The 13,724-nt window shown below is 41.3% G+C and overlaps 1 long non-coding RNA gene across 1 annotated transcript in view; it reads left to right on the top strand.

Annotated features, from left to right (window-relative positions):
* The window catches only part of LOC137332500 (uncharacterized), a 117,296-nt gene that overhangs the window by 29,853 nt on the left and 73,719 nt on the right, over positions 1-13,724 (top strand). The window contains exon 3 of the long non-coding RNA XR_010965677.1: positions 6,681-6,804. This is a non-coding gene — a long non-coding RNA (uncharacterized lncRNA). The remainder of the gene's footprint in view (positions 1-6,680; positions 6,805-13,724) is intronic.

The following is a 13,724-nucleotide window of genomic DNA, read 5'->3' as shown; positions in this document are numbered from 1 at the left end:
CCCTCTCTAAGGCCTTGACAACCTTCCTAAAGTGTGGTGCCCAGAATTGAACACAATTATACCTCCAGCTGAGGTCTAACCAGTGTTTGATAAAGGTTTAGCATAACTTCCTTGCTTTTGTACTCTATGCCTCTATTAATAAAGCCCAGAAACCCATATGCTTTTTTAGCAGCCTTCTCAACTTGTCCTGCCACGTTCAAAGATTTGTGGAAGTGTACCCCCAGGTCTCTCTGTTCCTGCACCCCATTTTAAATTGTACCATTTAGTTTATATTGCCTCTCCTCATTCTTCCTACCAAAATGTATCACTTCACACTTCTTTTCATCTGCCATGTGTCTGCCCATTTCACCAGTCTGTCTATGCCCTCCTGAAGTCTGTTACTATCCTCCACATTGTTTACTACATTTCTGAGTTTTGTGTCATCTGCAAACTTTGAAATCATATCCTGTATACCCGAGTCCAGGTCATTAATATATATCAAAGAGCAGTGGTCCTAATACTGACCCCTGGCTAGCACCACTGTATACTTCCCTCCAGTGTGATAAACAACTGTTCACCACCATTCTCTGCTTTCAATCCCTTAACCAGTTTTGTATCCACATTGCCGCTGTCCCTTTAATCTTGCTTACAAGTCTATTATGTGGTACTTTATCAAATGAAATGGCCTTTTGAAAGTCCATATACACAACATCAACCAATGTTTAAAGTACCTCCTCTGTATCTATTTTTATCCTACCCTCTCACTACTACCTCCTCTACTGCTACAATGGCAGCTTCCTCTTCTCTAGTGAAGACGGATGCAAAGTATTCATTTAGTGCCTCAGCCATGCCCTCTGCCTCCACAAGAAGATCTTTTTTGTCTCTAATCAGTCCCACCCTTCCTTTGACTACCCTTTTACTATTTATATGTTTATAAAAGACTTTTGGTTCCCTTTTATGTTAGCCGCTAATCTATTCTCATACACTTTCTTTGCCCCTCTTATTCACTTATTTAGATCTCCTCTGTACTTTCTGTATTCAGCTTGGTTCTCTACTGTATTATGAATCTTACATTTATCACACGCCTCCTTTTTCTGTTTCATTTTAATCTCTATATCTTTAGTCATCCAGCGAGCTGTAGCTTTGGATGCCTTTCCTTTCTCCCTCGTGTGAATATTTCTACTCCGTATCCAAACTAACTCCTTGAAAGCCTCCCATTGGTCCATTACTGTTTTGCCTACCAATTTTTGATTCTATTCCACCTCGGCAAGACCACTTTTTAACTCACTGAAATTTGCCCTCCTCCAGTTAAGCATTTTCACATTTGATTTTGCCTTGTCCTTTTCTATAACTATTCTAATCCTAATGATATTATGATCACTGTTCCCGAAATGCTCCTCCACTGAAACATGCTCCCCCAACCCTCCTTTCTTTCCTTCCCTATCTTTCCTGAATACCTTGTAGCCAGGAATATTAAGTACCCAATCCTCCCCTTCCTTGAGCCAGGTCTCGTTATTGGCACTATATCAGTCACATGTGATGAGTTGAGCCTGCAGCTCATTAACCTTTTTTACCACGCTACCTGCATTTACACACAGGCACTCCAAACTCATCTTAGTCTACCTTGCATTTGCCCCCTGCCTGATCCCTCCTATTTCTGATCTATTCTTTACTCTAGAAATACTTGTCCCTCCCAGTCCTCTGTACACCTTGTTTCTCCTCTCGAATGTTTCATCCTGGTGCCCATCCCCGGCTAAATTAGTTTAAATCTTCCTCCGCAGCACTAATTAACCTCCCCGTGTGGACATTGGTCCCATCTCTGTTGGATTAGAACCCAGTGGAGCAACCTCACAGGTTCCTTGCATTCCCCTCCAATGAGGGACCTGCAGAGGATACTTCCTTCCTCCTCTTCTTTGCAGTTGCTAAAGGACCTCTAGCAGTAAGTATCAGAGTGGATTCAGACATCCATGGCATAGAGACTGGCGGCGTCAAACATAAAATATTAGGAACATAGGATTGTATCGGACTGGAAAGGATCATTTTGGTCTATTTGATCAGGCCCAAAGTAAAATAAAAAACAGAATATTGCACTCTTCTGATCACATCCTACTCAACATAACTAATTCCTTTGTCTCGCTCCTTTCTTTTGCACCTTCCACCCGCACCACCACCAATCCGAAACAACAGACAAGCTGAGACCTGGACAAATGGATTAATCGCCTTATGTCCCTATTGAGAAAAGCAATTAATTTTTCATATACCCAGCCATACTGCAAAAGTTCTGTCATGAGCTGGTAGCCCAGGAACTGTACCTTCACTTCTTTACTTCCCTGCCCTTTGCTTCATGTTTGCCTCCAGATCAAAGAGAATGATGCCTGTGTCACCAGCTAATAGAGAAGGAAAGGAGAAAGGTAAGAAAGAAGACCCTCACAACCACCACCTGCTGCAGAATACAAGAGAACAACTCAGTATAACACAGAGAGTATATTACACCCCACTAATTCCAGCTGATAGCTGGGGGACTGTCATCAGAAAGGCACACATACTCTTCTGGTGGTGCCCCCATTTTTTATGTACTCTGGTCGGCAGTCCAGGACTTTTGGTGAGACTCACAATTCTTGCAGACACAGGCCTGAGCCTACCAGAGAACAAGCCCTCCTGGTAACTTGTAACTGTACTGTGAGCTGCAAGTGATGCATTTCCCCGTGACAAGTGCAACCCTCCACACAACAATCATATGGGTGAAACACCTTTAGGACATATGCCAGTCAGTAATAGTAATGTACAGATTCCACCTAGAACACCAGAAGTGCCAGGCAGCCCTTTCCTAGAATCCCAAGCAACCCAGTCAACCCACATATACACACTTAAGCTACCTCTATAAGATAAGACTTCACAAAGTGTGTGCTTTTCTTCGTTTCTGTAAATTGAAAAATGGAAAAAAAAGTTCGAGGAAGACCTACTCTGAAATGTTATCATCAACACTGTGGATATTTATTGAAAAATCTTGCATATGAATCCACATTATTCTACAATGGTCAGTTGCATTCATAATATACATTCCTATGGTCACAATGGGCTAGAGTTCCCTCTTTTAATGAAAAATCGGAAATCTGTATTTTTCAGGATAATTAGTAACTACCTAATGAAATTGTGGGACCATCAGGTTTTAAAATGTGTAATTGCTGAGAATGTGATGGTTAACAGCAATGAAAAACTAGCAGCAAACCCCAATGGGGTAGAAATTGCTCAGAGTGGTGAACCCACACCGCTCGCCATTCCATAGATTTATACTAACCCACTAACTTACTGCGGTCTTTTCTTCGGGCACCTCCTCGAATAGGAAGCGGAGAGGAGTCCACCGTCATCTCAAGTGTAGCTAGGTAGGACCCTAGAGAAGCAAGAGGATCATACACTCCCCTCGACTAATCAGATCGCAGCATTTTTAACAAACTGCGTTAACTTTCTCTGCAGTTATGTGGAGAGATTGGGGAAGCTGGGATTTTTCTCCTTACAGCAGAGAAGGATAGGGGGAGAGCTAACAGAGGTATTCAAAATAACGAGGCGTTTTGATAGAACAAATTGGCAAGCGGGTCACTACCCAGAGGTCATAGATTTAAAAGAATTGCCAAAAGAATTAGAGGGGAAATGAGGAGAAGTTTTTTCACACAGTGGGCTGTTAAGATCTGGAATGCTCTTCCTGGAAGGGTGGAGGAAGCAGATTCCATAGGAACTTTCAAAAGGAAATTGGACCTGTACTTGAAGAGGGCTAATTTGCATAGTAATGGGGAAAAAGCTGGGGTGTGGGACTAAATTGGACAGCTCTTTCAAAGAGCCGGCATAGGTACGATGGGCCGAATGGTCTCCTTCTATGCTGTAAGATTCTATGAGTCTTTGATTCTATGCAGGCTTGGAACATTAACCCAGGATGTGAAACATTAAAATCAAGGTAAAAACAGTTATAGACAGTGAAAAAAGAGAGGGTAAGAAATAATTGAATAAGGAAAAAAAATTAAATTTTTAAATAAAAAATTTTTAATCACCAAAAATTATTAAAATAAGGAGTAATAAGACTCCACATTTTTAAAAGTTAATTAAAAGTTAATCATTAAGACTTACCGTGCTGTTAAAACTTAGTTTAGACCTGGTACTTTTAAGCGTACCTGTTTAGTGGTGTAATTAATTACTTTCCAGTTGGGCAGATAAGCAAGTTTGCACTTTTTCAATGATTTCCCTGATTTCAGCCAGCGATATATCTTTAATTTAAAGCTGTCATATTACCGGTGAACCAGCAGGAGCAAGTTCCAGATTTTCACGTTTCAATGAGCATGTGCGAACGCCGGAACTTGCTCCTCCATTTTGCCACTAACAATAGTGAGTGCTGTTGAGCTCACCGTTATTCCGTGAGCAATTTCTTCTCACTTGCAATGTTTCCCAACTGTCTAGACTTTGGCCCTCCATTCACCACAACATTTCTGCAGCTACCGATCTGCTCAATCACAGCCTCACCTCCAACTTTGATGCCCTTGTCCCCGTTAAAACCATTACTCTCTCTCACCCTGGTCGCACCCCTGGTACGGCCCTCATCCCGGCTCCCTTAAGTCCAAGGGACGCAGACTTGAACGTTCATCGCCAGATCTGGCTGGACCACATGAAGCACTATCGGGTCCTACTCTCCTCTGCTGAATCATCCTGGAATGCAAAGATAACTCCCGGCTTCTCTTCTCCACTACAAACTGTCTTCTTAAACCCCTCTCCCTGGCCTCCTCCACCCTCACCTCCAACAACAAGTATGACCATCATTAAGATGGTCACTAAGATTGAGACCAGTTGTTCACCTGCCTTTGCCACTTCCCATCCTTCCCCTGGCCCACCAAGCCAAACTTCCCCTATGGTTCTCCCTTGCCCTAGCCCTGAACTCGCATCTTTCTCTAGTTTCTCTCCTTTCTCCCCTCATGACCTCTCTGATCTCATCTTGACCATGAGGCCCTACTATTCCCTCAACCCTTCCCTTCCTGACCCCCATGTTAGCTGATATTGTCAACGGTTTCATCTCCTCAGGTACTGTCCCCCTCCCCTTCAAAGCTGCCGTCATCACCCCATCCTCAAAAAACCCACCCTTGATCCCTCTATCCTTGCAAACTACCGCCCCTTTCCTCTCCAAAGTCCTTGAATGTGTTGTCACTTCCCAAATCTGTGCCCATCTTCCCCGCAACTCAATGTTTGAATCCCTCCAATCAGGTTTCCATCCCTGCCACAGTACTAAAACAGCCCTTATCAAAGTCACAAATTACATCCTATATGACTGTAATCGTGGTAAACTATCCCTCCTCAGCTTCTCGATTTGTCTGCAGCCTTTGACAGGTTGACCACATCATCCTCCTCCAACGCCTCTCTTCCATCGTCCAGCTGGGTGGGTCTGCACTCGCCTGGTTCCATTCTTATCTATCCAGTTGTAGCCAGAGTTTCTCTGGCTTCTCTTCTGGCTCCCACCCATTACTTCTGGAATCCCCCAAAGATCTATCCTTGGCCCATTCCTATTTCTCATCTACATGTTGCCCCTCGGCGACATCATCTGAAAACACGTCAGGTTCCCCATGTATGCTGACGGCACTCAGTTCTACCCCACCACCACCTCCCTCAACCCCTCCACTGTCTCTGATTTGTCACATTGCTTGTCTGACATGAGCAAAAATTTCCTTCAACTAAATATTGGGAAGACCGAGACCATTGTCTTCGGTCCCCACCACAAATTCCGTTCCCCAGCCACCAACTCCATCCCTCTCCCTGGCCACTGTCTGAGGCTGAACCAGACCATTCACAACGTTGGCATCCTACTGGACCCTGAGATGAGCTTCCAACCACATATCCGCTCCATTACCAAGACCACCCACTTCCACCTCTGTAACATCGCCCATCTCCGCCGCTGCTTTACCTCATCTGTTGCTGCAACCTTCATCCATGTCTTTGTTATCTCTAGACTTGACTATTCCAATGCTCTCCTGGCCAGCCTCCCATCTTCCACCTTCCATAAACTTGATCTCATCCAAAACTCCGCTACCCATATCCAAACTCGGACCATCACCCCTGTGCTCGCTGACCTACAATTGTTCCTGGACCGGGGCCGCCTCCATTTTAAAGTTCTCATCTTTGTTTTCAAATCCTTCCATGGCCTCATCCCTCTCTATTTCTGTAGCTTCCTCCAGCTCTACAACCTTCTGAGATCTCTGCGCTCTTCCAATTCTGGCTTCTTGCGCATCCCCAATTTTAATTGCTTCACCATTGGCGGCCGTGCCTTCAGCTGCCTCGGCCCTAAGCTCTGGAATTCCCTCCCGCCTCTCTACCTCTCTCTCATCCTTTAAGATGCTCCTTAAAACCTACTTCTTTGGCCAAGCCTTTGTTCACCTGTCCTATTATCTCCTTATTTGGCTCGGTGTCAAATTTTGTTTGAAAATCGCTCCTGTGAAGTGCCTTGGGACATTTTACTACATTAAAGGTGCTATATAAATACAAGTTGTTATTGTTCTTGTTGTAATAATGGTTCTTTAATGTGTCTCAAGCATCTAATGAGACAATGAATTGGCATAAATATCAAAAAATGTATTAATCCAGCTATGGAGAGCACAATATTTGAGGAAATTAGCTGAATGCCAAATTAAAACAACAGATTTACCTACCTGATTCTGTAACCTCTCTTCTAGAGAAACACAAGAATAGTTATCCAGATATGCAAAAAGAAATAACAAGCACGTCAATATGTTACCAAAGAAAACAGTGTCAAGGACCCATGGGACCTAACTGGCAGTCCAGAAAAAGAGCAGAAAGGTAAGGCATGAATATTACTGTAAATTTGTAGCACAGGATATACATGGTCATGATGGAAAGAACTTGTTAAAGAAACATGCAAAAATACTGTATCTACACAGCAAAAATGTTACGGTGTAAAAAGTAAGGTAATAGAAATAAAAGTGGCAGAGTTATGCAACTTACATTGCATATGCCCTGCTGATATGTGGCACATGAAGGAATTTCCATTGCCTAATCACAGTGCCTCAATTCCAATTTAGAGGCAAAACAGCACAGTGTTGTATCCTATAACATGAAACAATGCTCTACAAGAGAGAAGACTTGTTCTGGTTCCTATGTACAGCAACATTCCAAATGTTTCATGAAGATTTCCTCTAGTTGGAATGTCTAGGAAGATCATAAACCTGGGTGCCTACCGATTCTGTGTGGCTGAAGGACGATAACCAGTGGAGCACAGTCTCTTTTAAAAGTATGACATATTTTACATGAGACTAAATCCTGCTGCAGGAGAAGGTATCATGGGTCATTGTATAGCTGTCAGTGGTGAAACTTGACTTTTATAGCTAAATAAGAATTTAAAATTATGACACCAAATGTCATCCCTGAAAGTGGGCAGAAATATGCCGAATGTTATGTGTGTAAGTAATAGCTGAATGATAGCCAGAAAAACAACATAAGAAGGATAGTTAGAAAAGCTTTTACAGATTTCTGCCATGATATATTCTCTTATAATGCATGAAGGAGAACAAAATATAATACTACCTGAAAAAGCTTCTTGGATAATAAGAGTTAAATTGAGGATTACATTTGTTTTCCTTTAAAAACATTGTCAAAAATGTAAAACTTTAAGGACTTAAATTTGTTTTGCTAATTAAAGAAGCAAGTACCTTATCCATCCTGTACCCTGGAAAGGGAATACCCCCTATAGATAGACCTTGCCCCTTAGAAGAACTTGTTCTACCGATGACTTTCTCTGACAATTCAAAGGACTGGCAAAGTATCCCATCTGTTTCACTATAAAATTTCCTATCTGCAGTGCTGGACAGAAATAGTAATGATGCACAGCATAGTAATCAGTGATCACTTTGGTTGCTATGCGGTATCACAAGTGTCAACAATGCCCCCATAACATCAAGATAACCAATCAAGATAATCAAATCAAGTAACCAATCAGGTAACCAATCAATCAGGTACCCAATCAAGTAAGTAAAAGATGTAACACATTGCGCTACAGTATGAGCTTTTACCTGAATGATCACACAAGTCCTACTCAATAAAAAGGGAGCATTTCATACCGCAGCTCGAATATAAATATCTGTGATCAGAGTATGTAATAAATGCCTTAAAATTAGGCTTATTTATGTGTTGTATTTGGATTCAAATATTTAACAGATTCACTTGAAATTCTTTTTTCTGCTACCTCAATGGAGCACCCCAGGGAAGAGATATACATCCTTATAGCTGACAATACAACTCTTATTCAAAAATATGATGAAAGTTCCTTTTCTTGTATCTACCAACAGTATTGCTCTTTGTTTCAGTATTCTTAGAATAAGTATGCATGTCTCTTCAACCATTCCATTTTCCCTAATCTGTACTTGAATCATACCAGTAATCTTAAATGTGAAGTAGGAGATACATGGGACGAAATTTGCTTCACAAATATTAGGCTAGTACTCCAGTATATGACTGAGGGGGGTGCTGCACTGTTAAACAAAGTCTCTATCTGCCTCTTCTGGTGGTTGTTCGGATAGAAATGAAAGATCACTATTTCAAGAAGAGCAGGGAGTTCTCACAGTATCACTGCCAACATTGCTCCCTCAACCAAAACAACAAATAACAGATTAATTGGTACACATCTTCACTGCTGCTTGTGGGATCTGTTGCAAAATGGCTCCCTAAATTGCCTAAACAATAAATGTAAGATATTAGTGAATGCTTAATCCTAACCACTACATAGGGAATATGTCCTCAGCAGTTGCAACCGAGAGTCCAGGAGGGTGCGTTGCCTGCCTGGTGCAAGAGTAAAGGATATCTCGTAGCAACTGGAGAGAAACTTGGAAAGGGTGGGGAAAGATTCAGTTATTGTGGTCTATCTCGGCACCAATGACATAAGGAAGAACAAGGAGGAGGTTCTGCTATGGGAATATCTGAAGCTAGGAACTAAAATAAAAAGCAGGACCTCATGGGTGGTAATCTAATGATTACTACCCAAGCCACGTGCTAATTGGCATAGGGATAGGCAGATCATAAAGGTGAATGTGTGGCTGAAAGAGTGGTGTGGGAAGGAGGGGTTCCATTTCACGGCACACTGGCACCAGTACTGGGACAGGAAGGAGCTGTACCACTGGGATGGACTCCACCTGAACCAGAATGGAACTAGAGTCCTGGTGAAAAGGATAAATAGGGCGATGGATAAGGCTTTAAACTAGCAAGATGGGGGGAGGGATCTGGTAGCAATAACAAAAGCTTAAAGATAAAAGAAACAGGAGATGAGTGTAAAGGTCAGACCTGTGTAAGGAATAAAGATAATATAAACGGTCAAGGAACAAATACAGTTATAAAACAGAAGTATAAAAGGACTATTAAAGATAAAGTAAAAGGAACAACGATTAAAGATTAATTAAACTGCATGTACAGTAAGGTACACAGCGTCCAAATTAAAACGGGGCAACTGGAGGCAATAATCCATGGCGAAGAACCAGATGTCGTAGGAATAACTGAAACATGGCCACATATAGAACAGGACTGGCAACTAAGTATTGCAGGTTATAACATAATCAGAAAGGATAGGGAAGGAAGAAATGGAGGGTGAAGTAGCTGTACTGATTAGAGACAACATAATGGCAGTAGAAAAAAAGAGACATAACTAACAGAAGGATAGAAAAAGAATCATATGAGTTGCAATAAAAGATAAGAAGGGATCAATCATGCTTATAGGGATATACTAAAGTCCACCTAAAGGAGGTGGAGAAAGAAATATGTAAGCAAATACGTGAAATGAGTAAATGACATAGAATAATATTCATGGGAGATTTTAACTATCCCCAAATAAACTGGCAAGAAGAGGTCGGTAAAGGGGTAAAGGGAATAGAGTTTTTACAATGTGTGCAGGAGTCCTGTCTTACCCAGTATGTAAAAAGCCCAAGAGAGGAAGCACTGCTGGATCTAGTAATGGGAAATGAACTAGAACAGATAACAGCAGTAAGCGTTGGGGAACTTCTAGGCAATAGTGATCACAACATAAAAAAGTTTAAGATAAAGATTGAGAAAACATTAGTAAGACAAAGACAAAAGTAATAAATCAGAAAAAAGCTGATTTTCAGGAGATGAGAATGGAGCCAGGGAAAATAAACAGGAAAATTTACTGATGAACAAAGATATAGAACAGCAGAGGGAAACATTTAACACAGTGATCAATAGAGTCCAGGAGAAATATATCCCACTAAAAAGTAAGAACAAACTAGCCAGTAATGGCACACCATGGATGAATAAAGAAATAAGGGCAAAATTGAAACTAAAGAAAAAGGCATAAACTAAGGACATAGACAACAAAGGAGAGGATGACAAAAGGGAATATGAAAAGGTTAGGAAAGAAGTAAAAAAACAATTAAGAAGACAAAGAGAAACTATGAAATTAAATTATTAAGGAATACAAAAAGAAATAGTAAAGTATTCTACAGACACATGAATAAAAAAAGAAAAATCAGGATAGGGATAGGGCCTAAGGGATACACACGATAAACTTACAGGTAATGACAGCGAATTGGCAGAAATATTAAATAATTACTTTGCCTCAGTCTTTGCCAGGAAGACTAACATGGAGGGCATGACATTAAAAGAAGAGATCAAAAAAGATATAAAGACATTTAAGATGGAAAGGAGAGATATAATTGATAAACTAATCAAACTTAGAGAGGATAAAACTCCTGGTCCAGATGGATTGCATCCATACATATTAAAAGAAGTTAGGGGAGAGAGACCAGTGGCACTATTACATACATATAAAAATTCATTAGAAAAGGGAATAGTGCCAGTGGACTGGCAGACAGCTAATGTGATTCCTATATTTAAAAAGGGAGATAGAACTAGTCCAGGGAACTAATTAAGACCAATTAGCTTAAAGTCAGTGGTAGAAAAGATAATGGAATCTTTACTCAAAGATGTAATAGAAAAACATCTAGAAACTGAAAATATAATAAGGAGTAGTCAGAACGGATTTCAAAAGGGAAGGTCATGCTTGATCAACCTTACTGAATTCTTTGAAGAAGTAACAGAAAGGGCGGACAAGGGTAATGCAGTAGATGTAATATATTTGGATTTTCAAAAGGCCTTTGATAAGGTACCACATATTTTCAAATATATGGGTTATCTATCTGTGATATGAGCACAAACATAATCTTTGTCCGTCCAGATCAACTTTGTGGAATCGGCTGTTTGATTTCCTTTGGAATGCTCAACTTCACCTCTGGAGTAAGTTGCCTTATTTCTTCAGCTGCCTTCCTCTTATCCTAGATTGCATGCATGTGTTTCTCTGTACTATTGTACTGCTATTTTACTCTCACACTTGAGCAATTAATTAAAAGTTGTAATAGACTGGACAAGTTTGCTTGTGTCAGATGTCACTTGTATCACTTAATCTTCCAACTTCTACTTTTAATATTTTCCATGCTTGGAGATCATTTTCCAAATGTTCTTTCTCAAAATCCTTCTTAAATCATTGCCTGAACCTTTTTTCTCTCTCACTTTCCTTCTTCCTTTCCTCTTCCATTCTTTTGGTTCCTTCTTAGGTTAGGGGAGCCAAACCCAGTCTTATTATATCTTAATTTTCACAAAGCAAATCCCATGTAAGTGGGCACAATTATTAGTGACCAAACAAGGTAATACATTCCGTCACTTGGATCATTTTCAAGGTTACTTTCAAATGGACAAACGTGTCAGAACTTATGAAACTTAAAAGTACCTTTTAAGACCATGCTATATCCTGTCACTCACCCAGTACTAGCGAGCCATCTTCTGACACTAATAATCCCGATTTTAACTGGGAGCGCAAATCATGTGGGGGGGGGGGGGGAGGGGGGGGGAGGGGGGGAAAGTGAGCGCCAACCCCCTCCCCTCCCCCGACCTCGGCAGCATAAAGCCTGGGTGATTTTAACTCCAGGGCCTCAGCTGCATGATATCAGACACCTGTATGCCCAAAACGGGTGGAAATCAACAGCTGGTTGGTAAGGGGGAGTGAAATTTCAGGCAGCAAGAGGCTGCTGGGTGGTACCAAAGGAACAGTCACCGACCACAAGGTAAGTCGCTGGGAGGAGATTTTGGGAGAGTCTTGCAGGAGGGAAGGGGGAGGGCGAGCCCGGGGCATGAAGTCTTAAACTTTCCTCGTGGCAAAATAAATAGAAAAGACAAAAAAATAGCTTACACTTAGCTTTGATTGTGAAGAGATGAGCTACCACAGTGTATATACTTTTGCAGCTGTCGATTTACTCAACCACTCCCTCACCTCCACTTCCCATCCCGGTCATCCTCACAGTATTGCTCCCCATCTTCACTCCCTCAAGTCCAAGAGGCGCGGTTATAAGTGTATCTAGCACACAACTGGTTTAACCATCCATCACCAGATCTAGCTGGATCACATCAAGAACCATCAGGCTTCACTTTCCTCTGCCAAAAACATCCACTACTCCAGGATATGGAAGCGGGGTTTTCCGCAGCACTTCTGGCAAAGTAACACCAGTGGAGTGGGAAACATCATGGAATTTCCTGGCCATGGTGGTTCATAGAGAACTTCATCACTGATATGTATCCTTAATCTTCAATATCATTCTTAAATATTTAACTAAGTCCTTTTAGAAAAGTGAATCAACATAACATTAATTGGTTTTGCTGGAAGCCTATTTCGCACATTCTCATATATGGAGATAAAACTCTTCTGATCTCCATGTTATGCTCCAACACCTATCCATTATTTGAGTTGCTTGACAATAGGTTCCATAAGCAGATTACATCTTTTACAAACTGATACCTGCATGTTTTACTCTCTGCCACACTAAACATAGCCGAGATTAACAATTAACCCCAGTCGTGATAAATTGCTCACTGGAGAACACATACATCTCCTGTCAATTTAGAAGGCATAAAACTAGACCACTTTGTACAGGCTAAACTACAGTCCAGATTTAGTTACAAATAGAATGACTCACAGTAGAAACATGAGCAAAATACTATATAGTACGATTGGTAATTTACACTATATGCAACTATGATGTCATTTTAAAAGAATTGGTTGGTCAACCACTGCTCTTGGGAAACTCTTGATAAGAAACAATTTCTCAGGCATTGCTTAATGAACTCTGTCACCCCCAATGCGTGCAGCAGCACAATGGCTACAGCTGCTGAACATCAGGATATTCCTGAGCTTTAAGAAGGGTCAAGCAGTTTCTTTGAAGATGGTATGACCCATCAATCATGATGAAAACAACAGTGATGTTCCGTATATTGAGTACAGGAGCAAAGATGTCTCACTGCAGTTATACAGGGCCTTGGTGAGACCACACCTGGAGCATTGTGTGCAGTTTTGGTCTCCTTACCTAAGAAAGGATATATTTGCCATAGAGGGAGTGCAGTGAAGGTTCACCAGACTGTTTCCTGGGATGGCAGTACTGTTGTAAGAGGAGAGATTGGGTCGATTAGGCCTGTATTCACTAGAGTTTAGAAGAATGGCGCAATTTCTGCGTAAGATTCTGAGAGGGCTTGACAGGTTAAATGCTGAGAGGACTAGGGGGCATAGTCTCAGGATAAGGGGTCAGCCATTTAGGACTGAGATGAGGAAAAATTTCTTCACTCAGAGGGTTGTGAATCTTTGGAATTCTCTACCCCAGAGGGCTGTGGATGCTCAGTCATTGAATATATTCAAGGCTGAGATCCATAGATTTTTG

This window comes from Heptranchias perlo, chromosome 14, assembly GCF_035084215.1.
Source record: "Heptranchias perlo isolate sHepPer1 chromosome 14, sHepPer1.hap1, whole genome shotgun sequence".
Lineage (NCBI taxonomy): Eukaryota > Metazoa > Chordata > Chondrichthyes > Hexanchiformes > Hexanchidae > Heptranchias > Heptranchias perlo.
The sequence above is the reverse complement of the archived record's forward strand: the minus strand, read 5'-3'. Positions and strand labels throughout refer to the sequence as shown.